Here is a 26,614-nt window from a genome sequence, read left to right on the forward strand (position 1 = left end):
ATAAACTTTTTAAGGTGGGAAATGGCTGGGAACTGTCTTCATCAGTTCTAAAACAGTGTTATTTCATGCTGTGTGTTTGTAGCTCAGCACAAGCCCTTAAAGAGTCTGGACCCGTGCTGTCCACTAGCCACAGATAGCTGTTCAAGTTTAAATGAGTTAAAATGAAATAAAATGTAAAAAAAAAAAAAAAAAAATTCCTCAGTTATACTGGTTACATTTTAAGTTGTCAGTGGTCACATGTACCTTAGCAGCTAGCATGAGTGGTGGGGCAGATATAGATCATTCTCAGTATCACAGAAAGGTTCTATGGGGGCAATTAGTATATCCTACTTCTTACTGTAATTACTGGTCTCAACCTTCAGAAATCCATGTAGAAGTTGATAATAGAAAAGAATACCAAGAGACCTGAGTATTTCCAGCATTTTCTGTATGTTTGGTTTCACACCAATGAAATGAGTTTTCTTTTCAACCATGTACACACAGGGCCATCTATCTTATTCTCGAGCATATGTAACTGAAGACACTGATTCTATCTCAATCGAATTCTCCAGTTATGTACACATCACTGAAGATAGTAATAAGAGTTTGGGAATAATTTCTAATTAGAACTAAGTTATTCACAAGCTATTTTCAGAAGAGTTCAAAAGACAAGCAATTTAATTGTTCTCCTACCACTGTCCCGCAAACCCATTCTGTTAGCTATTCCTTCCATTCCCTTGGCTAATATCTCAAGAAGAACCATTAATTTTCAGTGACTTCCAAGAACTAATGAACAGTCCTCATTTTCAGATATTAAAAGCCTATCACGGGGATCCCTGGGTGGCGCAGCGGTTTGGTGCCTGCCTTTGGCCCAGGGCGCGATCCTGGAGACCCGGGATCGGATCCCACGTCGGGCTCCCGGTGCATGGAGCCTGCTTCTCCCTCTGCCTGTGTCTCTGCCTCTCTCTCTCCCTCTCTCTCTGTGACTATCATGAATAAAAAAAAAAAAATATATATATATATATATATATATATATATATATATATATATATTAAAAGCCTATCACAATATAACTTGAAACTTCCAATGCCCATTCAATTCATAGCTTCTCATCTCTTCACAGCAACATCACTGCCCATGCCCCGGATCTGGATTAACCAGTCTGCAGTGGGAAAGGAGGATGGAATATATGTTTAGTTTCTTTAATGCCTCACCACCTCACCTTCCTCTAGTTGCTGTTTCTAGCTCCTTTGGGACAGGAACAGAGACAAGGTAAGAGTGAGACTGAAGTAAAAGGAAGAAAAATCATAGAAAAATCATGCTGCCATTTTCTGGCACTTGGTCCTCTGATGGCAGATGCCTGCATGCAAGCCTTTGCTCTCACAGGGTACATTTATGGGTTCTTTGACCATCCCACATCAATCTTCTGGCACAAATCATTCCCTTTTCTTCATTTCACCTCTAGTGCCTCCCTGCTCCTTGCTTTGGTGGTAAACTCTGCACAGCCTCTTTCTGTGGGTTGCCTTACTTCCTACAGGTAGTCCTTTTGGAGAAGTCCTTTGGGGAAGGCTAAAGTCAGTTACATTCCTTGCTTTCCATTAATCCAAACTCAGGAAGTGTCAGTCATTCCCACTTGTCATTCTTCTCTATCATCAAAGTCATCCTCAGCTAACCTTTAACCTTCAGATGGATCTAAACAACAGTGTCCCAACAATACCAAGTCTAAAGGCCACTTTCATTGCACTCCATCTTGTGGAAGCATAAGAATATGAGTTTCTACAGTTCAGAGTGCCTTCTGCTTCAGGGTGAATGTCAGTTTCCATTCTGTGGACTATTCACACTATTTATCTGTAGTTCTTTAGAGGTACTTATATTTGGAACATGTAGGGACTATTAGACTCTTCAAAGGAATTCATACTCCTCAATCTCCTCTCTGATGATGCTGTCCTCTTATATACTGGTCAATGAACCAGTTTCGCTGGCCCGATCCCTTGATGAATGTTCTGGATACAGTTTATCCTCTTTTACACAAACAGGTACCTATCTTCTATGCTTTTAGTTTTGGCACTTGAGCTAAAATGAGGACACTTTCTACCACATTTCCAGCAGAAAAAAAATATTTGTCCTAGGGAAGGACAAATATTTTTGTATATTCAATATACAATATTTTTGTATATTCATGCAATCAAGTAGTATTTATTGAAATTCTGTAATAAACCAGTATTTAAAATACTTTAATGTATAAAGTGTCTAGCACATTGTAGAAACTTGAACATAGGGATCCCTGGGTGGCGCAGTGGTTTGGCGCCTGCCTTTGGCCCAGGGCGCGATCCTGGAGACCCAGGATTGAATCCCACATCGGGCTCCCAGTGCATGGAGCCTGCTTCTCCCTCTGCCTATGTCTCTGCCTCTCTCTCTCTCTCTCTCTCTCTCTCTGTGTGACTATCATAAAAAAATAAAAATAAAAAAATAAAGAAACTTGGACATATGTTGCCATTACAATTATAAACTCTAAAATTACAAACTCTCAGATTATACTGGATTTTTTTTTTTTTATACTGGATTCTGATGTCCTTCATTCTCTATGTTTTCACTAAATATTTCATTCAATCCAAGACCTTGTTTTTTTCTATGCTAGTGATTCCCAAATTTATATCGCAATCCGAATGCTGTACTCTGAGTTCTGGCTTCAAATATTAATTCTCACCTGACATGTCTTGTTGATTATATCACAGGTATTTCAAACATTTTCAAAATAAAACCCTTAATATACTGCCCTTTCTCCTAACCTGATTTCCTCCCATACTTTCCCATCTCAGGGATTAATACTACCACCCAACTTGTTTGAGACAGCTGTCTTCTTTGATTCTTCCTTCTTCCCTACCATTCCACCCCTGGTGCTAGATCCATCTCAAGTTGTTCACTTTTTTCTCTAAAAATATCTTGATTTTTTCTCAGCATCTCCTCTGACATCAGATTAATTCAAATTACTATCATCTATTATGCAGCCTATGCATCAACTGCTTGTTGGTATCAATATTTATCCTCTCAAATCAATGTTGCATGGAGCTGCCAGTGTAACTGTTTACAAACATAAATATGAACAAAGCTGCCCCTTTGCTTAAACACCCCCCACCTCCTCACAATGGTTTCCCATTATACTTTGTATAAAATCCAAAATCCTCATCATGGTCTACAAATTCCTGAATAATCTGTGCTCCTGCTTACTTCTTAAGACATCAAATTTTGTTGCGTGCCTGCTTGTCTACTATACTCTAACCATGCTGGGTTCCTTTAATTCTTAGAGCTTGTCAGATTATTTCTTGCTTTGGAGATTTTGAACATTCATTTTCATTAATTGGAACATATTCTTTCCACTTTTTGTGGCTTGCCTTAAAAAAAATCCTTTAGATCACAACTTAAATATACTTTCTACAAAGTTTTCCTAGATGACAACCATCTTTGCTATCTACATGCTTATCTATCTATCTATATTCCTTCACTCTATTCATTTACTTTCAAATGTTGAAAATTAGTTATATTTTATTTTGTAATTTCCCATTAATACGTAAATTCTATTTTAACACTGCATTGTGTTTATTCCACTAATCCATAAGATACAAAGAAACAGAGACCACATGTAATTTACTTATCCCTTTATACAATCTAAGATAATATAGGTGCTCAATAAATATTTGTTGAATAATGAATGAATCCAGGGATGACTGATAGCACTTTTTTCAATTGCTAATTTACAAAAATCCTTGATTATTAAAAATGAAGCTATTACTAAATTAATTTTTGCTAAGCTTAATTTTTCCAAATACAAGGAAAATAAAAGGACTTTGGAATTCAAATGCTGATAAACCATGGCTTAACTGAATCATATCTGCAGGAAATATTCAAATTTAGAGAGATTTACTGAGAAGAGATAATAATCCATCAATCAGTAGAATTTAGTTTAGAATAAAACAAGACTTGGGATGCCTGGGTGGCTCAGTCAGTTGATTGACCAGTTCTTGATTTTTGGTTCAGGTCATTGATCTCCAGATCCACAGATCAAGCACTGTGTGAGGCTCTGCAGTCTGCAAGGAGTCTGCCTAAGATTCTTTTCCTCCCCCTTTGTCCTCCCCAATGCTCATATTCTCTAAAATAAATAAATAAATAAAATAATAAATAAAAATAATAAATAAATAATAATAAATAAATAAAAATAAATAAAATCTTTAAAAAAATACTAAGCACTTTTAAAAACATTTGAGTTTAGGGAACTGATTCTACAGTGTTTTTCTAGTCCAAAAGCAACTGCTGTCTTAAGACAAAAAATGAAAAAAAAAAAAAAAAAAAAAAGCAAACAACAAAACTACCTTACATGTCTGTATGTGTGTGTGTTTAATGATTTTTTAAAAAGTAATCTCTACCCTCTTTTTGGAGCTTGAACTATGACCCCAAAATCAAGAGTCGCATGCTCCACTGACTGAACCAGCCAGCCACCCCCATCTTGTATATATTTCTAATAATATCCTGTATTATTGAATTCTTCTCATAATGAAAATTGAGATAGAAGGCAAAAGGGAACTTTGGCCAACAGGCTGTTGATGAGGAAGTAGATAGAACATATTTTAAAAACAAAAACACACACAGAAAATTGCAGTCTTAGAAATAGGCAAAAAATATGGCAAATGTAGTGGGTGGAGTTAATTACCTAAGTGTCCCTGAAAGCACTGGGAAGATGCAAGAACCCAGTCAGTCACCACTTTACAGTCACAGGGACACCATATCAAAGAGTTCACCAGTGATTATTTACACTGAGAGAAAATAGTATTTGTATGAGATTGTGTAGAAGCAAAGAGTAAGAAGTGGTAGAAGAATTATTTCTTCAAAGAGAATAAGGGAATAGAAGAGGATATCTAAAATGTATACATCTGAACTGGAGGCCACATGGGAGAGAAAGAAAATTGAGGTGGATATTATAAGATATTAGGTTGTAATTTTTCTTGAGTACATTTTGGCTGGTGCATAGATTCTGATTTCCTAGGATATAGCCCAGAAGATCATATAGTTGAAGTTCAATAAGCTATTTTAAGAGATGGATAGATAGCTGAATGATTAAATGGGTAAGCGGTGGGTTGGCAATAACGTGACAGTTAGGGTGGCAAATACGGGGCCCAAGGGCTATTACTCCCTCCTACTCCTGTATCTATGTAAATATCACCAATCATTTATCCTATTCTTTCCTGCTAAGACTGGATTTGGACTCAGTCTTGCAAACTTTCTCAACACAATGCTCTAAGCTACCTCCACTAATAGGTGGGGGATCTAATTTCAATTTCTTTCCACAAGCAATTGAAAAAGCAAAGAGTAGTGGCTGATCCTCACCTTTCAAGGGCAGCACTTTTATATACTCCTAAATTATGTGCTTGAATGTTGTTACTAGGTATATCAGCTGTAGCTAGGTGAAAGTAATAATAATACCTCTTTGTTTATGCTGGGAATTCCAACTAACTTTGGATACATCATTGAATATATTTTCCCAGATCCATAATCTCATGAACTATCTCAAGACTCACATAGACATGTGATCAAGACATTTTAGATCTTCTGCTATTTGGCGAAGAGTAAAATGTTTTTATGTACAAATACACACACACACACATATATATGAAATACAAAGGCATTGATATATGCATTTTCCTATGCAACTTAAAATAATTATTTCCATATACCTTTATCTTTTCGTGGCATGTGGTAATAATAGAAACACATTTGTTTGTTCAAGGTAATTTGAGTTACTTATAACAAGTACAGGATAAATTATTGGTCATTTGCTTCCCTTTATTTACTTGCTACTGAGAGATATACCACAGTTTGGCAAGCTCTGCAGTGTGACATTAGCGATGATCCAATGAGTGGGATGAGATAGGAGCATCCCAATCGCCAGTCCTCTCTCAAAGCAAGCTCTGAAACCTTTTGTTTGAAAGGCTAGAAATAATGCTCTCCCCTTATTCCAGATATCAACAAACAACAAACAAAAGCCAAATCTTTTCTAAAATCCTCTTAAATGTCTCAGATCAGGACTGTCAGCTGAGCCTATTGTTGCTTAGAGATTTAGAGGTTTCAGGGGAGAGTCCAAGAGAAGGAACACTGTCTGCTTTAACAGCTCTGACTTGAAAAAAAAATTTTTTTTTCAGCCACCTCACAAGCAAGAGGCATCTGTCTAGGGATGAGACAAAGGGGCGTCAAAACAGAGCTATCCATGAGAATACTACTTAAGGGAAAATACTATTCATATTCAGAAAAATAAAGTAATTGAAGTCCATAGAATGAAGATCAGGGCAGACATAATACATGCTAACAGGGATAACTGGGGAGTATATGCAAGCATCAATGTGCTTCATGTTCCATTCCCAGGGAATGTATTGTTTGTTTGTTTGCTTATTTTTAAATTTAATTCATTTTGTGACAGCTCAGTGGTTATCATTTCAGTCTGTATTTTTTTTTTTTTTCTATTTTAATGTATGTGGAGTGCTACTGCCCCAGAAGGTAAAAGGCCTGTCCATGGACTCTGGCAGGGCTGAGGGCCATGTGGCCACCAGTGGGAGGCTCCCTGACCAGGGATGGGGTAGGGCTGGGAGCTACCCGCAGGCAGTATTTGCTCTGCCAGGTCAGAAGGCATTCTCATGGTCCCTGCTCATGTGGAATCTTACACTTTCAGTAAACAGAACTCTAACTTCTTGTTCCAGATACTGCTTTATATTTTAGGAAATGGACAATAGTTTTGCTGCTTAAAAAGGCTGGAGACTCCTGGCTTAGACCCTTCTTGCCAGAGAATCTTTAACTCCAAAGGGTGATGATGAACTGGGATTGACTATTTCTTTTCAAATCCATCTTGCAGAGGCTTAAGGGGTGGGAAGTGAGTTAAGTGAGATGATGTGAGTTCTGGTAGATAAAGACATGATTAGAGAAATTACAGCCACACTTAAATTCCCTATTCTCATTTCCCACATATGCCTCTTAGTTCATGTCTCATAGGAGTTGTCCTCATTTCCCCCCCTTTTTTTTTCATAATGATATGTTTAATAGAATATTTAGAGTGTTAATCCTTATTATGGTTTCAGAATATTCTTTATGTATGGCCTAATGGCAAGTGATAAAAGCCAAATAAATATTTAATAATTCTCAATCAATTCCTATGTTCGGGGTTCACCTATGCATGAACTTTTCAGAAATTAATACATATTCAGAGTAAGTAGAAATTAGTTCCCTTTCTCTTTCCTTTAACCTCTGTGTTACCATTTCTTATTCCATTGCACAGTTTCCCTTCAAATTTATTTCTATCAAACTGAAACTTCCAGTTTAAGATTTTTGTTATTTATAAGTGAAAACTACAAAAAAAAAGTAAGCTTAAGTACACAAAAAGAGAAACATATTTTAGAGTAACTGAAGAGGCATTAAACATACAAACATAGGTATGTTTCTTTTTAGCAAAAAAAAAAAAAATCTGATCTTTATATTAAAATAATCTATCTAAGCTTTATTATTCTGTATTCAAAGAAAATTCTTACATGCATTGGAAGTCTTCAGATTTGCTCCCAGCATAATCAGTATGACCTCTATTGGAACTTCTGCTGGTTTCAAATAAGACAATTGTGAAAATTCCAGCAGCCTCTGATAGCATTAATTTATGAAAATGTCACTCTCTGACCTTGGCAAGTTGCAGTTCAATTTTTCAATGAACATCTAGCTCTTAGAACTTCAAATTCCATGTTGTCACCTAAGGCCCATCAACTTGCTATTTTGTCCTGTGTTCTGAATATGACATATGGCTGTATGTGTCAGGTTCAAGGAAAAGACATGGCAAAGAAGCCAAGTCTTTTTTTCATCTAAATATATTCCTCTAATCAACCTGTTAAAAAATAAATTAGTGTTTATTGAAAGAAAATTAGTAAATCCAATTGAAATCCATTTTTTTCCCTTTTTTTTTTCATTTTTTTCCTATACCAATTAAAATAAATTAACTTTGTCCTAAACAGAATTCATAATCTCTGACCTCAGGATGTTTACAGCAAATAGTGTACACTGACATTTCAAATCTACCTCTTATGTAGTTAGTAAACATAGTGCTGAATAGGATTCCAAACAAGGTTAAGACTGTTGTAGTTGCTTCATTAGATTTTGGTTCCAGGCGTCATTGGTCATCCTACCTGGATATCTGAAGGCAGAACTGAACTGGGTGGAATGTACTTATAAATGGAAGTGTACAGAATTTACTGAGTTGGTGCTTATATTTCATTAGAGACTGAGCTATATTCTCTTTCTTATGTTTTCTTGCGCAATATTCACAGGTCTTATTGAATACCCCCAATCTAATTAATGTTATTTAAATATAGAAGTAACACATTATATAGAACAATATGATCATAATGAGAAATTCATTTTATATAAAATCTCAGAATAGATACAAAAATATATATACAGATAAGAGTATACAATTGAAACGAATGTTTCAAAAAGTAACACTTAATCTACTATATATGATGTCTTGATATTTTCCTGTGTGTTAGTGTTCAGAAGAAAGATTTTCTGTTACAATCCACTAATATGTTGTGACTTGGCTTTAAAAACACTGTAATAGACATCTAATGAGTCATACTATATTACTAGTGGCAAACATGGCTTTGAAATCTAAAACATAAAACATGTTTAATAGAAAACCTTATCACTAAAAATTATGTACTTCTGTTTCTTGTTGTGGTCTCCTTTGATATAAGAATAGTTATTTTAATAAATATATTTTGAGTGTAAGAATGTTAATTTCAACTAAGTTTTTTTTTTCTTTAGATTATTTGGAATGGAAACTTTTAAGGAGATTCAAAAGAAGAGGGCTTGAAAATCTCTTACATTATTTTCACAAAGGTATGGTAAAGTAGCCAGCATTTGAAGTAAGAAGGTAGGAATATGAGAAAAATGATATCTTCTCAATTTCAAGGAATCTGTGGCAAATCATTTGTAATTTTCTGAGAATTTTTGTTTCAATGTTGCTTGAAGTTATAGGATGTTAATTATTATTTTGATATATATGGAAAAAAATCCTACACAGACCATATACAGAAGTGTTAATGGTAGGAAGATTTTATATGGGAATAAAATAATTACTTTGTAGAAGAGGAAACTGACACTCAAAGAAGATACAGTAATGGATCAAAAGCTGATTAGTAGAGAAATGGGCCTGGCATTCATATTTTCTCATCCATAGCATGTCATGTTTCTCCTAACAACAGCAATTCCCAGTTGCCCAATTTAAGAATTATTTAGGGCATTTATTAAAGATGAAAATTTCCAAACATTGTTCCAGAAAATTTTGAGTCATTAAATCTGGAATGAGCCCCAGGAGTTTGCATTTTAATAAACATCCTAGGTGATTCTAATACTGAGGCAAGTTTGGGAATCATCACCTCTGATTATTTTAATGACTGAATTATTTGTTCTTGCTACAATGCAGACTTTGTTGCTGAATGTAAAAATGACAGTTTCAGTTAAAGTGCAACAAATTGCCCACTATCCTATATGTATGTGAAGAAAACTAAAAAATCTGCAATGTTTGAATCAGCTGTTTGTTTTGCCCATTTAGAAATTAGTAAAGATGTACTAAGCAAAGAGATTTGAATTTGGTATAATAACAAAATGTATACATCCCATATGTTAGAAAAAAAAATATATTTCCTAAAGAGCCCCTGTCTCACAGTCTTGCTTTCTATAATAAATCTAACCTGGTCTCAGATACCCTGAGGACAGTCCCTTTAACAGCCTTCTCTTAACATTCCTTGATCTCTTCTCTTTTGATAACTTCCACAACCTCACCACTTCAGCTTTGTGTCCCCTAGGTCACACCTCATACTTTGCAGTCATCCAGAGCTGTAATACATCTGAAAACTTAAAACTCTGTTCTTCCAATCTTTGACTGTAAATCCCCATCCTTCCAGATGCTACCTACTTTTGACATACATTTTATTCACTGAGAACTCCAATTTTCTCTCTCTCTCTCTCTCTCTCTCTTTTTTTTTTTTTTTTTTGTTTGTTTTCTGCTTATACTTCCCTGTACTGTACTCAGGCTACACTGGTATTCTTTCTGATTTTTAAACACGATAAGATCTTTTCTCTATGTGGAATATTCTTCTGCTAGCTTTCATGTGGTTACCTCTTCAAACTTCAGGTCCTAGTGATATGTTTGCACCAGAGGCATTTTTTATGTCTATCTATTGCAGAAACTGACCCCTTCTTCTACTAATTGTCTTCTTAGCATCCTACTGCTACTGCTCACAGCTCTTTTAACAACCTGTTAAAATGAATATTTTATATACATATTTATTTACTTGGACAATAAGAATAGGCTATAAGTTCTATGAAGGCAAGGACCATGATTTTTTACTATTCTATTTCCAGCATCCAATATAATGTCTAGGTTATAGCAGTGACCATACTATGTTCACCTGGACATACATTTTTCACACTAAAATCGCTTCTTCCATAGTCTTTGTCTTAACAAAAGGAACATTTAGAAAAAATGTAGAGTGTCTCAGAAACTATTTGATAGAACAAGTCAACAACTAATCTATTTCAGATGAAGATTTCAAACAAGAAGCCAGAGAAAAAAGACAGATGATCATGAACACCTTGTTCATCAACTAGGTAAAGCTAATGTTAAAATGTTTCAGGATGTTTAACCCCTAAAGTTTATTTTAAAATATTATATTTATTTTAGTTGCTATTCCATTAGATGCTCAAATTATTTTCACCTATCCCAAACATATTGTGCAGTGACTCATCAGACAGCTGTGACAAATAAACATACACAGTGCATTTTTAGAGCAGCAAATATGGGTGTACACATTTATAGTACAACCAAAATTAAACCTGATTTGAAAAAAAAAAAAAAAAAAAGTGAATTCTTCAGTCCGGACCACCATTGTGCCATTTTCCTCTTTAGAACCTACATTTCCATGGTACAGTTTTCAGATCACCTCTCACCTTTAAATGCCAGAATTAATGGAAAATCATCCCTTTTTCTGTGTACTACTTTGCTAGAGAAGCCCTTCTGCAATGAATGTTGAACGCTGTTAAGCCCTATTTATGGCTTTAATAGCTCTGCATTAATGAAAAAATCAGATACCCTTTATGTACCCACCTCAGGGGTTCATCTAGGAGATATTCTATTGATGTGAAAGAGAGTCAAATTGATTTCTGCCAAAGATGAGAAAGTAGTAAAAGGCTCAAACTGCATGTGGATAATGAAATGATTTGTTTTATCACAAATATTCACTGCACGTGTCTTCTCCTTATTTCTTCTAATAGTTTTCCCTTGCTTTTCATATAGCTCAAATTCTGATGTTAAACTGTTATGTGTATCCAGAGAAAGAGGAAATGAAGAAGATCTCATAACATTTCAGGAAGAAGAGAGTTAAACACAGAGTTGTCATTCCTGCATTTTCATTTCTGTGTTCATGGTTATTTGGATAATTGGAAAGTATGCTTTTTCAGATGAGTTAGACTTCCTGGAACAATTATATCAAGGTCTTAATCACTGCATCTGTAAAAATGAGGTAAGATGTGGGAGGCTAAGAACTTTCTAGCACAAAACTGTATTTCTTCCCCTCTCTCCTTTAAAATACCAGGAATTTCCAAGCTATCAACATTTGCTGAATCTAGCTATGAACAGTTTTCAAAACTAGTCTGTGTGTCATTTATTTTCAAAATACGTTCCATTTCAGTAGGTCTCCATGAAGTGAAAACATTTGCCATAATGGATAAATTTCATCAGGGAGCTCCTTTAACAGTGTTCTAAATGAATAGAGTAAAATCATTGCAAAGATACAATCACAAGAAGTAAACCTCTTTTTAAAAATGTGCTAAAATTTCAAGCTGAGTCTTATTCTGCAAATTGGACAATATCCCAGGTGTTTTGTTAAGAGTGAGTGAGTGCTGTAGAGAAGTCTGAGACAAAAAAAAAAAAAAAATCTGGAGTAGAATCAGCTGGATTAGATACAGCTAGACTAGGTCTAGTTGTAAAAGCAAGACCACCATGGCCAGGGGAGTTGACAGTGAACCTGACACAAGCCAGGAGTCATGATGGTGCCAAGGTCAAATCAATATCAATGAAAGGTGCCTCGGGCAAGGCAGAGAATAGGAGAACCAGAAACTAATGACTCAGATTCAAATATGAGATCACAAGATGAAGCAAAAGCCACCTCAAACAAGAAGTAACAGGAAGGAAGGCAGTCATAAGCCACCAGCCAGAGTGTATGTGTGGAGACAGGTATTTTTTCCTGATCATAAAGCCAACGAGGAGATAAAAATTCAGGCAGGAGTTCATGTGGTATTTTATTTTGATTCGAATGTAAGTAGTCATCACAATCAATGGATAAAATTAGTCATCCTCACCAGTTTGTATGTACAAACTCTTAAGAATGTTGGATAGTCCAAATATATCTGCAAAAGTGAGTGAGGTAGACCTCTATAAACTTATGTGGAGTAATTTTCAGGATATATATTTTTCAAGTGCAAAAGAATACAGTATGCAGCTTTTTAATTTTTTTTATTTTTAAAAGATTTTATTTATTTATTCATGAGACACACACACACAGAGAGAAGGAGAGAGAGAGAGGCAGAGACACAGGCAGCGGGAGAAGCAGGCTCCATGCAGGGAGTCTGACGTGGGACTCTATCCTGGGTCACCAGGATCACGCCCAGGGCCAAAGGCAGGCACCAAACCATTGAGCCACCCAGGGATCCCTAGTATGCAGCTTTTAATTAAATAAAGAAAAGCAAATAAGAAAATATCAATAAATCTGCTCATTTGTGCAAAACACAATTCAGGTAATAAAATTCAGAAATAAGTAAGATGGGTTACTTTCAGGGGTGGCAAAACAGAGTGTTAAGAATGGGGAAGTTCTAAGAGGAAGGGAGTTTCTCAGATAAATTTCTCTGAGTATATCTTCACGTATGAGGGAAGGACTGAAAATGGAATATAAAAATAAATGGACCTAAGCCTATTACAAATGAATAACATGGCTTCATTGAAGGGGCAGAGGAAAATAGACTAAGTAACTTCATTAACGAATATTTTGAGGAGTGCTTGGTGGCTCAATCAGTTAAGCAACCAACTCTTGGTGTTGGCTCAGGTCATGATCTCAGGGTCTTGAGAACAAGCCTCAGATGGGGCTCTGCACTGAACACAGAGTCTGCTTGAGATTCTCTCTCTTCTTCTCTGCCCTTTCCCCTGGACACACTTTCTCTCTCTCTCAAATAAATAAAATATTTAAAATATAAATACGTAAATAAATATTTTGAAAGATACTCTAAGGCTAAAGAAGAAAAGAACTATACACAAATATCATACTCCAGTTAGTAAATTTGATTTTCACTGGGGTATGGATTAGCAATTCTGAAGCTATTGTATGTAAATATATTTTATAGAAATAGATTGTGGGTAATGAGACTCAAGTTTCTTGTGACCAAAGAAAAGAGCTATAAGAAAAGGAAGTGGGAAAGCTAGAATGAACTCATGCTATTGGACTAGAATTGGAAATATCAATTGGAACTCATGGATTTTGTTATAAATAATGTGAATAGATAAGGAGATGTAGATGTATGGATATATGAGTTACTGTTCATATAAATAGTTTTTAGCTGTAACCACTCAGAAAGCATAAGAGCAATGACAGTCCAGTGGTGTTAAGAACACTATATGCCTAGATCTTGGTTTCTATAATTCTCAAAAGAATGAAAAACACTGGGAAAAAATGGTTGACTCTAGGTCTGGGAAGTTACTGAGGAAGTACAAGATGGGTCTGGAACAACTCTGAGTGCTGGAAAGTAAGGAAGTGTTAAAACAAAATAGATAAGGATCACAGAGCCAATTTAAGAAGGCTCCCAACTGCCAAAGCTGGGAACATTTGGGGAATACACTAAACAATGATAAGCAGTGGATGTTAGCCCAACAAATAAAATAAGTATCCATGAGTCTACATTGATATAAAGAACTAAATGCATTAATAAATAAATGGGATAAGAGGGACACCTCTTCCTTACGGTAGAAGGAATAATAAATAATAAACATAGAAGAATGAAAACTTGCCATTTGGTAAACATTTTTTGTAGTTAGTATTTGCAGACAAGAGTCATCAATGAATGCTAAAATTAGAGGGAAAAAGTATGATGATAAACAAAATATTTGCATAGTCTCAAAATATATCCCCACAAAATATTTATTCATTTCAAAAGGAAAAGTAGAAATTTTACTGTAGAAAAGCTTGGCAAAAATCAGTAATTAACCCCATCAGAAGTAAGACAGATCATCAATTACTGAATGTTTTCCTAAACTCTGGAGTCATTTATCTGAAAGCTTTAACACAGAAACACCACTTCCATTGAAGTGATTTTCTCCCTTCTGACTTTTGGGTACAGTATTCCACAGAATGTATCCAGTGGAACCAATAATGTTGTGTACTTGCTTGGAGTTTCAGTTTGATGACAAGGAAGCTCTTATATATGTCTGCATTTATCGAAAGATTCTAGCATGGGAGCTGTTATTTAGACAGTTTTGACCAAATGATAGTCCCTTTCTTTTAAGGAAAAAGACTATGACAGAGATGATCTGACCAACTGAATGAATCCTGCCGGGTGATAGATGTTATGGCTGTGTTTCTTATAGCAGTCACATAGCTTGAGGGCTAACTGAGAAAACTTAAGTCCTTACCTACACAGACTTGCTGTATGTCTTCCAGGAAGTTCCTATCACTACAGCCATAAGCCAAAATGATGCTATGACTATCATGCAGAAATGTACTTCCCCGAAATTATCCTATAGAATACTGATCTTAAGGGATGTTAAATGGTGTTCAGTAAGGAAGAAGTGGAGAGCTCTCATTTGAAAATATACTCATATAAAAAATTAAAATATCCAGGTATTTGACTGCCATTGTAAAAACAAAGCCAAACCAATTAAAATTGTTACTTCTAGCACCAAATTCCTAATTCAGATACCTAAATTTAGATATGATTCTTGAAGATCATATCTGATTGCATTAAACAAGAATCAATTAAGTTTAGGAAATACCAAGTTAATATTTAACACATGATTTACCAAAGTCTTAGTATGTCTTCAAATTGTATTATGTATTTTCAAGAGGAAGGAAATATTGTGCAGCATTTCACAAATGTGTTCTATCATATCAACCACCTACACTACCTTTTTTTCCAAGAATCTCTTAAGGGTTATGGAAAGAGCCCAAATGTCTATTGACTGATGAATGGATAAAGAAAATGTACTGTACACACACACACACACACACACACACACACACATATAAATGGAATATCACTCAGCCATAAAAAAGAATGAAATCTTGCCATTTGCAACAATGTGGATAGAGCTAGAGAGTATTATTCCAAGTGTAATAAGTCAAAGAAAGAGAACTACCATGTTATTTAACTCATATATGGAATTTACAAAACAAAACAAATGATCAGAGGGGAAAAATGAGAGAGGCAAACCAAGAAACCAACTCTTAACTATATAGATAACAATCTGGTAGTTACCAGAGGGGAGGTAGATGGAGGATAGGTTAATAGGTGTTAGGGATTAAGGAGGGCACTTGTGATGAGCACTGGGTGTTGTTATCTAAGTGTTGAATCACTAAATTGTTTACCTCAAATTAATATTACACTAGATGTTAACTATCACTTAAATAGAAACAAAAAATATTCAATTGATAAAATAAAAAAGGATTCTCTGGAACACATTTTGAGAAATAGTTGAGAAATAAATTAATCATCCAGTAATCTTCAACTATAATAAATAACCATAGAAAATTAAAGCTTTTATGCTTACAGTTACACTGGGAAGTTAAGGCTTACACTTAGATATCAATAAGATAAGATATCAATAAGATTCAATAAAGAATCATATAATAAAATACTAAAATGGTTCAAATGATCATTTCCATAGAGAATATCAAGATGGATTAGAATCTGCAGAGGAGTAGAGACTGAAGCTGGGCTTTGATGTGTGAATAGATTTTGCATACGTAGACAACAGAATCACACAGAATGCTCCACACACAGTAGGTATTGATTAAGTGCTTGTTAATTAACCAACTAGCCTAAGCCGTATAGCTCTCGGAGGAAGCATGGCCTGGCTCAAACCAGAGAGGAGGCACTAGTAAACTCTCCATCTGGCAGTGATGCTGGGGAGGTGCCTTTGCAGGAAAATCATTAGAGTCTATGTGATGAGCACTTTCTCCAGTCACCTGCTGGGAGACCATTCAGGCTGTTAGGCTTACCCTGGAATTCTTCCTTGAAAGATGAAAACTTGGCTGAAATGTTGAGGGCTTGAGGGTATAGTATATCATCTCCATCTGTCTCCAAGAGTATATAAGAATATTTCTCTCCTGAGGAAGAATTAGACTGTTAAGTTATGACTCTGTCATCACTCCCTACACTTACTTTCCACTCAATCAAAAATACCAGCTAAGCAAGATCATATAAGCAGGGCACCATGACAGATATTATAATATAGCAGGTAGGAATACTATGTCAATTTATCCAGGATGAACAAGGCCAATGTATACTTTGTTAAAGCCTTCTGAAGTGTATGATCCATACCTTGTCCATCTGTGCATTCCTTCACCACCCAGTGATCATAGTGTGTACTCAGTAAATAACCTCACCTTCACTTAGCTGGGACATGGCTCAAATAATACATTCAGAACACAACAGGAGCAATAATACTTGATCATAAATGATTAAGTTATTTGAAATAAAGTTTGGACATTCTGGTAACATGTCAGGCCAAATAAACATTGATAGGGACCTCGACTTCTGCTAACATTAACAACAACAATGACAACAATAACAAAACAAATTGAAACACTAGAAAATATCAGTAGGAAAGATAATGGTAAATAGAAATTTAAAGTGATTTTTATTATTCAGGAGGAATTTAGAGACATAAAGTAGTTTTAGACTCTGTTAACTAACATATATGATAAAAATATAAAGCAGAATCCATATATTCTATCCTTATAAATTCCACAGCTGTAAAGGAAGAAAAATAAAAAGTACACTCAAGTCAATTCCTTTAAAAAGATCAAATGAAGAAAGAAAATCAACTATAATGAACACTAAATAGAAAACATTTTAAAAGAGAGGAGTAGATTTTGGTCAGCATCTATCAGTTATCACAATATAAAGAAATAGGTTACTCTCCCTGTTAGACAAAGATTCTGAAATGGGTTAGAAAAGATAATCCAGCTTATTTTTAGAACATAGTCATAGTCATCACATAATGCTAAATGTTGACACAGAAAGGTTGAAAGCAAAGGGATTAACACACACATCCATATACACACATGCACACACATACACATACTTCAGTAAAATACTTAACCAAAGAACCCTATGGTATCATTATTATCATACAAAATATAATTAAAGGAAAAAGATCTTTATTGATTTTAAGAAGGTTGTTACTTAATGATAAAATAAAAATCTTACTAATTACCATAACAATCCTGATTCTGTTTATACCTGCCAACAAGGCTTTACAAAGTACACAGGAAAAAAATAGAAAAAAAAAATAGAAAAAAAAAAACCTGAGAAACTCCTAAAGTTATTAGGGAATTTTAACATTTCCATTTGAGGACTGATAAGTCTAGTATTAAATGTGTTTCTTAAAAACTTACACTGTTCATATTACTGTGGTCAAAAATGAAGTCTGAGCTTAATCCTGAAGGTATTATAGAGGTATTATATATAGCAGACTTTTTTTTTTTAAGATTTTATTTCTTTATACATGAGAGACACAGAGAGAGAGGCAGAGACACAGGCAGAGGGAGAAGCAGGCTCCCTGCAGGGAACCCGATGTGGGACTCAATCCCAGGACCCTGGGATCACAACCTGAGCCAAAGGCAAATGTTCAACCACTGAGCCACCCAGGTATCCCTATATAGCAGACTTTTTAAAACAGTTCAAAGATAGCAAGGTCTAATGCCTAATCATATAATCATGTCACATACTGATATTTAGAGTAGCTTTCTTGAAGAATTCTATCTTTCTGATAATATATAAAAGTATACTGCATTAAAATTCAATATTGCCACAAGTTGCCACCATACTTATGAAAAATCCTGATTTGATTCACAAATGACTTGGAATTCCTTTGAAGAGACTTTGATATATACCTTATTATATCAGATTTTATAATGGTCTTTTATTTTTAGATGTAATAACAAAAGATAAAATCTCCAGATATTTGGTAGTCTTTACAAAAACATGAATTAAAAAAACCCTCAAATTGTCTCCTTTAATCTTGAATTATTAACTCAGCTATCTACATACAGATATAAATTCCTAAGTATTATATCTGATTGCATTAAAGAAAGGATAAGTAATCTAAAGATGATTTCCTTTGATCCTTTTTAAAACAACATGCATTTACTGAACTCTAATTTTTTACATGCCTGGTATTGCCAATCATAAAATATTGAATATTTGTGAATATACGATTTTGGATATGCTCTTTCATAGAGATTAGGTTCTCAGTTTTCAATAAACAGATCTCTTGAAATACCAAGGATTTTTCTTTAAAAGTTAGAACTGAGTGGTATAAATTATTTATTTGCTCATTGTCGAGATCCTTCTATGAGAATGGGACCTTGTCTATTCAACATCTCATCTCATCATTTAGGATGTGAAGTAAATATTACTTCAATGTATAAATGAATGAACAAAAAACAAAAGCAAGTTGCACCAGGAAAACCTTTATATTAAAAAATAAATACTTCTTTTAAATTGAAAGGTACCTGAGATTTTCAAGGGTCTTTGATTAGGTCCCTGACCATCCCCGGCAGACATGACCTATACAGAAGAATCAAGACAACTTTTCAGAATCTCCTCAATGTTCCTCTAGGCCCAGAATAGGTGCCATTTCTAAAATAACTAAATATAGTCAGGATCTTTAAACACTAGAAAGAGAAGCCATTCACACTATATATGTCTGGACTGAGAATCATGGGCATGTTTTAATTCTGTCCATCTCTAAAGCATTTGTTTAGGACAACATAACAATGGATTCTTTCTGGATGCTACTAGTATAGGGACAAGAGAACTTTATCTACACTGTTCATTCTTTGATTCCAGTGTTTGAAGTCTTCTTAGGAACTTCACACAAGCTCGAAGCCTCTCCCTCTTGCATTACTGTCTTGTTCAGAGCCTCAACCATCATCGCCAAATCAAGCCTTCCTTGTGTTTAATGCTTTCAAGTTAGCTTTCACTAAGATCCTTCAACCTACAGTCTAGACTCCTAGCCCACACAAGAGTGCAATATGCTGTGGTGCAAGGAAGGGAGGGAGGGAGAAAGGAAGAAAAGGAAGAATAAGACATCGAAATTGTATTTCTTTGTTGTTTTTTTTAAATATTTTATTTATTTATTCATGAAAGACACAGAGAGAGAGAGAGAGCGTGAGAGAGAGAGAGAGGCAGAGACACAGGCAGAGGAAGAAGCAGGCCCCATGCAAGGAGCCTGATGTGGGACTCGATCCCAAGTCTCCAGGATCAGGCCCTGGGCTGAAGGCAGCACTAAACCGCTGAGCCACCCGGGCTGCCCAAAATTGTATTTCTTTGGGTTAAGCAGGACAATCTCCCAGAATTTTTTGTTTAAATACAAACAGCACAAGGAGGGGTGACTGGGTGGCTCAGTGGTTGAGTGTCTGCCTTGGGCTCAGGTCGTGGTCCGGGGTTTCTGGGATCAAGTCCCGCCTGAGGCTCCCTGCAGGGAGCCTGCTTCTCCTGTCTATGTCTCTGCCTCTCACTGTGTCTCTCATGAATAAATAAATAAAATCTTAAAAGAAAAATAGCACAAGAAGTCTTGAAGATGGGGGTGGGGGGAAGAACCATTAGTTTCTTCATCTGAAATAACTGATCAATCATAAAGTTTTCCTTCAAGGAAGAAAGGGACTAACATGGGAATAGATCCCTGGGCATCCAAGAAGTAAAGGGCCCCAGAAAAGAAATGGAAAGAGCACGGAAAGAGAGATAATAGTACTCCACAACCTAACTTCGCTTATCTCATACGTTTTCCTCAGAGTTTGAATATGTGCAGAATTTGAATGCACCTGAAGCCTTTAGAAGATTCTAGCCTATCTTTTAAGCCCCAATTCTACTCGAAGCAAAAGTTTATAGGCTTAAAAAGTACAATACTTAATTTTATTTGGAGCGGTGGAAGACAGACCTTTAACAGTTCTATTTGTGATAATAATCTGGAAAAGACAAACACTATTTTGCCATACTTGTATGTTTCTATCAAGTCTTACTAAAAGCTATGAGTCAAATAATATAAAAACTCTTATTGTCATCTATTTTTCTGCCTCCTGAATACATAAAACTCCGTTTCACTAAAGACAGCTAATTCATCTTTACCGCATAAAATGTGACTTTTCATAACTCCAAAAAAGTATACACATCATTTAAAACTAAAATGAGAATATCTTTATATGAGCAATAAATATAATAAACATGTTTAAATGTAAATGTAAAACACAAACCTTAGACAATGAGCCTACATAAACACTGTGATATTTAGACATTTGTCAGGCAGTCTTTTTCTGTTTTGACAGCCAACTGAATGTTATATATAGAGAACTCTCTTTGGAAGATAGACTTCCTTGCCTGGTTTCCTTTACTCTGAATACAACTGCAAGACATTTCAATGTGTGGGAAGCATCTATGGTACAGAAAGTTGGAAAACATTCAGGCATGAAGTACCAAAACAGTCAAATACTTGCAAAACCAATATGCTCATCCATAATGATTCATTCTCTATTTAAACCACATTTTCAAAGCCTAGGACAATCCAACCTGTACAGTTCACAAAAGCCTTTTGCTTTTGACCTTCTCACAAACAAGCTTAAAAAAAAGGAATATAGAATCTAAATTTTAACATTTAGTTTTAGAAGGTGTTTTTGTTCCATTGCTCAGAATAAGACAAAGATTAATTGCAATCATGGATACCTTTACATCTTTTATAGTCTTTGTGCATGCATGTGTGTGTGTGTGTGTGTTTAATTTCTGCTTTATAGTATGAAGAGAGAAACCAACAATGGCACTTCCTGCATAAAAGTGATGATTCCCCAAATCTTGGCTTTTATTTGATTAATACTCTCAGCATGGGCCCATTAGATCTAGCTGAAAATTATCTTTGAGATCCTTGGATATGACGAATGTGTGTGAATTTTAAATTAGTGAAAATAAAATAACAATATTGTTGATGCCTTATCATTTATCTTGACAATTTTTGCCTTTTGTAATTTTTCAGAGACCAGAACTGTAAACAGTGTATCTTCATATTCTGCTCATGCTCTGCTTTCGAAGAGAGGCTGTTTGAATTATTCTACCCTGAGAGAAGTATGTTTAAAATATCTTCTTTCACTTTTGATTATGCTTAGTGACTTAATTGCTACAGTATTTTTGAGCAGTGTAGAAAAAGATTCAGAAGAAAGAAGAAACATGATAAAAGTGGTAAACCTGGGGAATATTAGCATTTTGGAGAAATTTGTTTTTTTTAGCATGATGCCAGAAAACATTCTAATATTCTGGGCAACTATTAGAACTCTCCTAGAGAACATGAAGAAAAAATCATAATGAAATCTGGAACTTATTTTAGTTTTAGAATTTTGTCAAATATGCAAACATAATAGCACATGTCACACTGAAATTTTCTTTCAGATCTGACCAAATAAACTCATTAAGAAATGTGGGTGGAATGAAAAGACCATAATTAAAAAAAAAAAAAAAAAAAAAAAAGCAATCCTCCCCTGTCTTAAGAAAAATAACAGTGTGTCCATTGTAAGTTCCTTACAAAGTGTTCAAGGACTGAGAAAATGAAAACATACAAACACTTTACAGAAGAGAATGTCTTAAAGTGTTAAAGGATGGAAACGGTCAGGATGGAAATGCCAATGACCGTATTTTGGTATTCCTATAAATAAACACTCCAGAATGACTAGAATGAAAAAGGCATTACCAAGATTCAGCCAAGACATGCAAATTAGTTGAGCAGTTTGGGAAAATATCTTGCAGTATCTTCTAAAGTGGAACAACAATACTTTGTAGGCCAGCAGTTATCACGGTACACACGTAACGATCGGATTTTATTCTACACCCAGAGACATAGAAAATAATATGCAGAGCAGCACTATTAGTCATAGACTCAACTGGAATCTGCCAAAATGTCGAGCAATCACAGAATGGGTATATAAATTGTAGCATATGCACACAACGAAAAGTTACACAGCAAATAAAATGAAGAAACTACAGCATGCATGGATAAAAGTGAATCTCAAAAAAAGATGATATGGAGCTAAAGAAATCAGACACATGAGTGCATATTGCATAGACCTATTTATATAAAGTTCAAAAGCTGGAAAACTTTATCTGTGATATTAGAAGTTAGAAGAGTGGTTAACCTTATCAGGGATATTGATGGGAAGAGGCACAAGCAGTCTTTTGGGGTGCCTGGTTATGTTCTGGTTTTTACCTGAGTACTAATAATAGGAGTGTGTACACATGAAAATTCATCAATACATGTACTTGTAATTGGGGGTGGGGGAGGAAAGTTATCTTCAATAAAAATCTTACATTAAAAAGCAATTATTCTAAGTGCCCAGAGGAGGATATGCCTGGGAGGGATGTAGGAATGTGTTTAAATTGAATTATGTATTTGAAAAATTTATAGAAGTAACATCTTTTGGCTTAATTACTCTCTCTTTCAACTCTGACTTCTCTTTCTATTCCCTCCACGTCACTGGAGTGGTTGAGGATGTCTTGCGGACCCAGATAAAAGGAAGTTGAGTTGGATACACTGTTTCTTATGAAATAGGAAAGACTGACATAGTTTGCAGTCACTTTTACATTCAGTTACATGATTGGTTACTGTCTTTATATAGGAATGACCTCCAGGAATTCTCTGAGGGCCCAATGTGAGAAGATGTATCGGGACTAGAGATCCTATTAGAAAAGAGTCTGCGACCCTCAGCACTGGACCTATGAGGCTAGTGGAGGAGAAACACAGTTTGAACATACAGATAAAAAACTATTCCATGAGAAGATTTTCCAGTGAATACATATCTAAAATTCTAAGTGAAGGATTTATTTACTTTTGGTGTCTCATCAAAATGAAAGTTCTCACTTGTCAGAAATTGCCAAGGCAGAATAATATGTAATTATGAAAGCAGCATAATTTTTTATGGGAATCAAAGTAGAATTTATCAGGATTCCTGTGTTTGTAGGACACAAACTTAGAGCATCACTAAAACCAGCCTACAGGTTGTGTGTAATGCCCCATGTTTTATGTACTTGCACTATCAATAATTAATAATTAGAATGTGGTCAATCATGTTAGGGAATGACTGAATCATCTCTATTTTCTCTATAGAAAGTGATATAATGAAATCATTGTTAGGAGACAAAGAGAAGGTGGCAAAAAAAAAAAAAATCATAGGGAAAAAAAGTAGAAAACAATAGGGATCCCTGGGTGGCGCAGCAGTTTGGTGCCTGCCTTTGGCCCAGGGCGCGATCCTGGAGACCTGGGATCGAATCCCACATCGGGCTCCCGGTGCATGGAGCCTGCTTCTCCCTCTGCCTGTGTCTCTGCCTCTCTCTCTCTCTCTCTGTGACTATCATAAGTAAATAAAAATTAAAAAAAAAAAAAAAAGAAAACAATAAAACATGAAAACAATAACAACGTGTTTATTGTTTTCTGGATTTCATGATCATTTAGTATTTGAGCTTCTCAATTTGTAATTTTGTAAATATTCTCTCATTAGAATACAATTTTTGTACTTGTATTTGAGGTTTTGAACTTTTTTCTTAAGGAAGAGGATACCTCTCCCAGTATAATCTTTCTTTTTTTTTTTTTTTTTTTTTTTTTTCAGTACAATCTTCTGACACCACAAAACCCAAATCCGCCTTAGTAGGTTCCACTGGCCTGGTATCTCTTTCTCATCAGAATCTTTCTTTAAGTCAATAAAATTGACCTCTCTAAAGGCAGCCTCTCATTTTATTCCACTGCCGTTGCTCTTTATATCTGAGCAAACCGAGGTGTGGGAATTCACCGGGGCCACAGCTGGGACTGGCCCGACTGCGGGCGGCGGCCCTGGTGCTCTAACGAGAAGGAAGCTTGGCTGCGGCGCTGGTCCACCTCCCCGCGTGTGTCCCGATGCCCCCGCCCCGAGCGCTGGTAACTCCGCCTCGGCCTTCAGCACGAATCCCCCCATTCTCCCGCTACCTGCCCACAGCAACGCGTCAAGAAACTTTTCGTCGAACACACACAGGCGAGTTGGCCGTGGGGGAGACCTGCCCGAGAAGCTACAGTAGACGGAGGAGAGGCGAGGAGGTAGAGCACTCGGGGTCCCCGGGCCGCCTGGTGCTCGCGGCTAGAGAGCAGCCTCAGGCTCAGTCACTGCCCAGTGGGATGTCCACTCTCCCGGGCCCCGCTCACCGCCTCCCGCCTGAGGTGCCAGGGGCACAGCCCGAGCAGCGGGAGCTGCAGTCCATGTCCTCTCCCCCAGGGCTCCTCTGAAGGTCACAGAACCATCTCTCCAGACACTCCGAATGGCAATCCTCTTGGCTCGCCTTCAGTGGATTCAGGCAGCCCTGCGCCAGGCCATACATACACAAATAAACAGGAATCCTGTCGAACTCTAGCCCTTAAATCCAACCACAAATGCATTTTTCAACCTCTGTATTAGCATCTAAATTCAGAGTATTCCACTATTACAAAATTATCTTATCCTGCTTAAAGTTAAGTTCTATACACTTCAATTATTCTAACAATCTGGTGAAATTCAATAAATGTATTTATTGAAATAAATTACAAATTGGTACTTGCTTGTGGAAAACAGAGAAGATCAAGAGCCAGTGAGAGTGTATTGTCTTGGGGACCCCTACCAATGCAGAGGGATAATTTCACTTCCTCTCCCGTCACAGTGAAAAAAGTGACACAATTGGTTTTTGAACACTGATTTCATGATGCCTAGTGAAGTACTCTTTTCCTTCTGTTTCTCTGATCTAGTAAGGCCAGAAGACAAAAATCCAAGCTGATCTGAAAGGTTATCTCTTACTCAGAAATAGTGAAACCCAAATGAACCCCCTCTCATGACAGAATAACTGCTAATATTTCCAAGTACCCCAGAAGCCTAATTATATCTCATTTAGTGAAAGAGCACTAGGCATACAGGGGGTGTTTCATGTACATGACCATATTTACTCTGGACAACGATCTTATCAGGTAATATTAAATCTGACAATAGCTACTCATTTATTTTATGCTATGTCCCGGGCACTATGGTAAGGATCTATACATACTGACATTAATTCTTAACAACAAAACTAAGGCAGTAGGTATGATTTTCATCTCTGTACTTTGCAGCTGAGAAAAATGAGGTTCAAAGCCTATGTAACTTACTCAAGCTCACATGATAATAAATGGAAGGGGCAAGAGAAAAAATCTAGCTGTTTTGTTCTAATGTCTGTAAGTCAACCACTACATTATACTAACTCTGCTATTAGCAGAGTTTATCACCTGACTAATGAAGAAATTCAGGACATGTAACTTTAGAAACATTCTCAAGATTATGAAGATCATTAATATAGAAATAGAGTTTTTCTGATTCCAAATTCTGAGTATTTTTCCTATTGCTCATAATTTGTTTTGCCAGTAAGTATATAGAGAATGTCAGGCCACTCACTTACCTTCCCTGAATCTTTATTTTCACCAGAGATCACAGAAGTCATTACTTGGTCTGTTTTCCATACATGGCACTGATCATGAGCTTGGCAAAATACACAGTGTCATAGGGATATAAAATGCTTATTGTTATTGTTAAAATAATCTCATATTCCATGTTACCGTGTGTGACTTAGGATCATGGAAAATAACCCTATAATATTATTATAGTTCTGTGTCCAGTTGGCATTTATATGTTCTGAAGTTTCCCTGAGGGTATCTAGAACAGAGTTTGTTTGGGCAGTTGTCAAAAGCCAGTGATAGCCCACAAATCTATTTTCTAATTGCAACTGATAGTTATTAGAAAGTTGAATTATTTTTTCTCTTCTCTCTCTTCTCTTCTCTTCTCTTCTTTCTCTTCTCTTCTCTTCTCTTCTCTTCTCTTCTTTCTCTTCTCTTCTCTCTTCTTTCTCTTCTCCTCTTCTCTTCTCTCCTCTTCTCTTCTCTTCTCTTCTCTTCTCTTCTCTTCTCTTCTCTTCTCTTCTCTTCTTTTCTCTCCTCTTCTCTTCTCTTCTCTCTCTTCTCCTCTTCTCTCCTCTCCTCTCCTCTCCTCTCCTCTCCTCTCCTCTCCTCTCCTCTCCTCTCCTCTCCTCTCCTCTCCTCTCCTCTCCTCCTCTCCTCTCCTCTCCTCTCCTCTCCTCTCCTCTCCTCTCCTCTCCTCTCTCTCTCCCTCTCCCTCTCCCTCTCCCTCTCTCTCTGTCTCTCTCTTTTTTCTTTTGTAAGCTCAATTCTTTACGAGGACTTCCCCAAGAGATGATTAGGGTAGAGGCAGGGTTGGGAAGTCAGAGGAGGCT

General features: G+C 36.1%; 2 long non-coding RNA genes across 2 annotated transcripts in view; one reads left to right on the forward strand and one right to left on the reverse strand.

Annotated features, from left to right (window-relative positions):
* Positions 1 to 26,614, reverse strand: part of LOC144322307 (uncharacterized) — a 551,832-nt gene that overhangs the window by 154,993 nt on the left and 370,225 nt on the right. The gene's annotated exons all lie outside the window — the stretch shown is intronic.
* LOC144322306 (uncharacterized) lies at positions 10,600 to 24,967 on the forward strand. Its single transcript, XR_013387909.1, has 4 exons — positions 10,600 to 10,669; positions 11,355 to 11,580; positions 21,351 to 21,439; positions 22,981 to 24,967. It is a non-coding gene; the product is annotated as an uncharacterized LOC144322306 (long non-coding RNA).

The sequence above is a fragment of the Canis aureus genome, chromosome 10 (genome assembly GCF_053574225.1).
Source record: "Canis aureus isolate CA01 chromosome 10, VMU_Caureus_v.1.0, whole genome shotgun sequence".
NCBI lineage: Eukaryota > Metazoa > Chordata > Mammalia > Carnivora > Canidae > Canis > Canis aureus.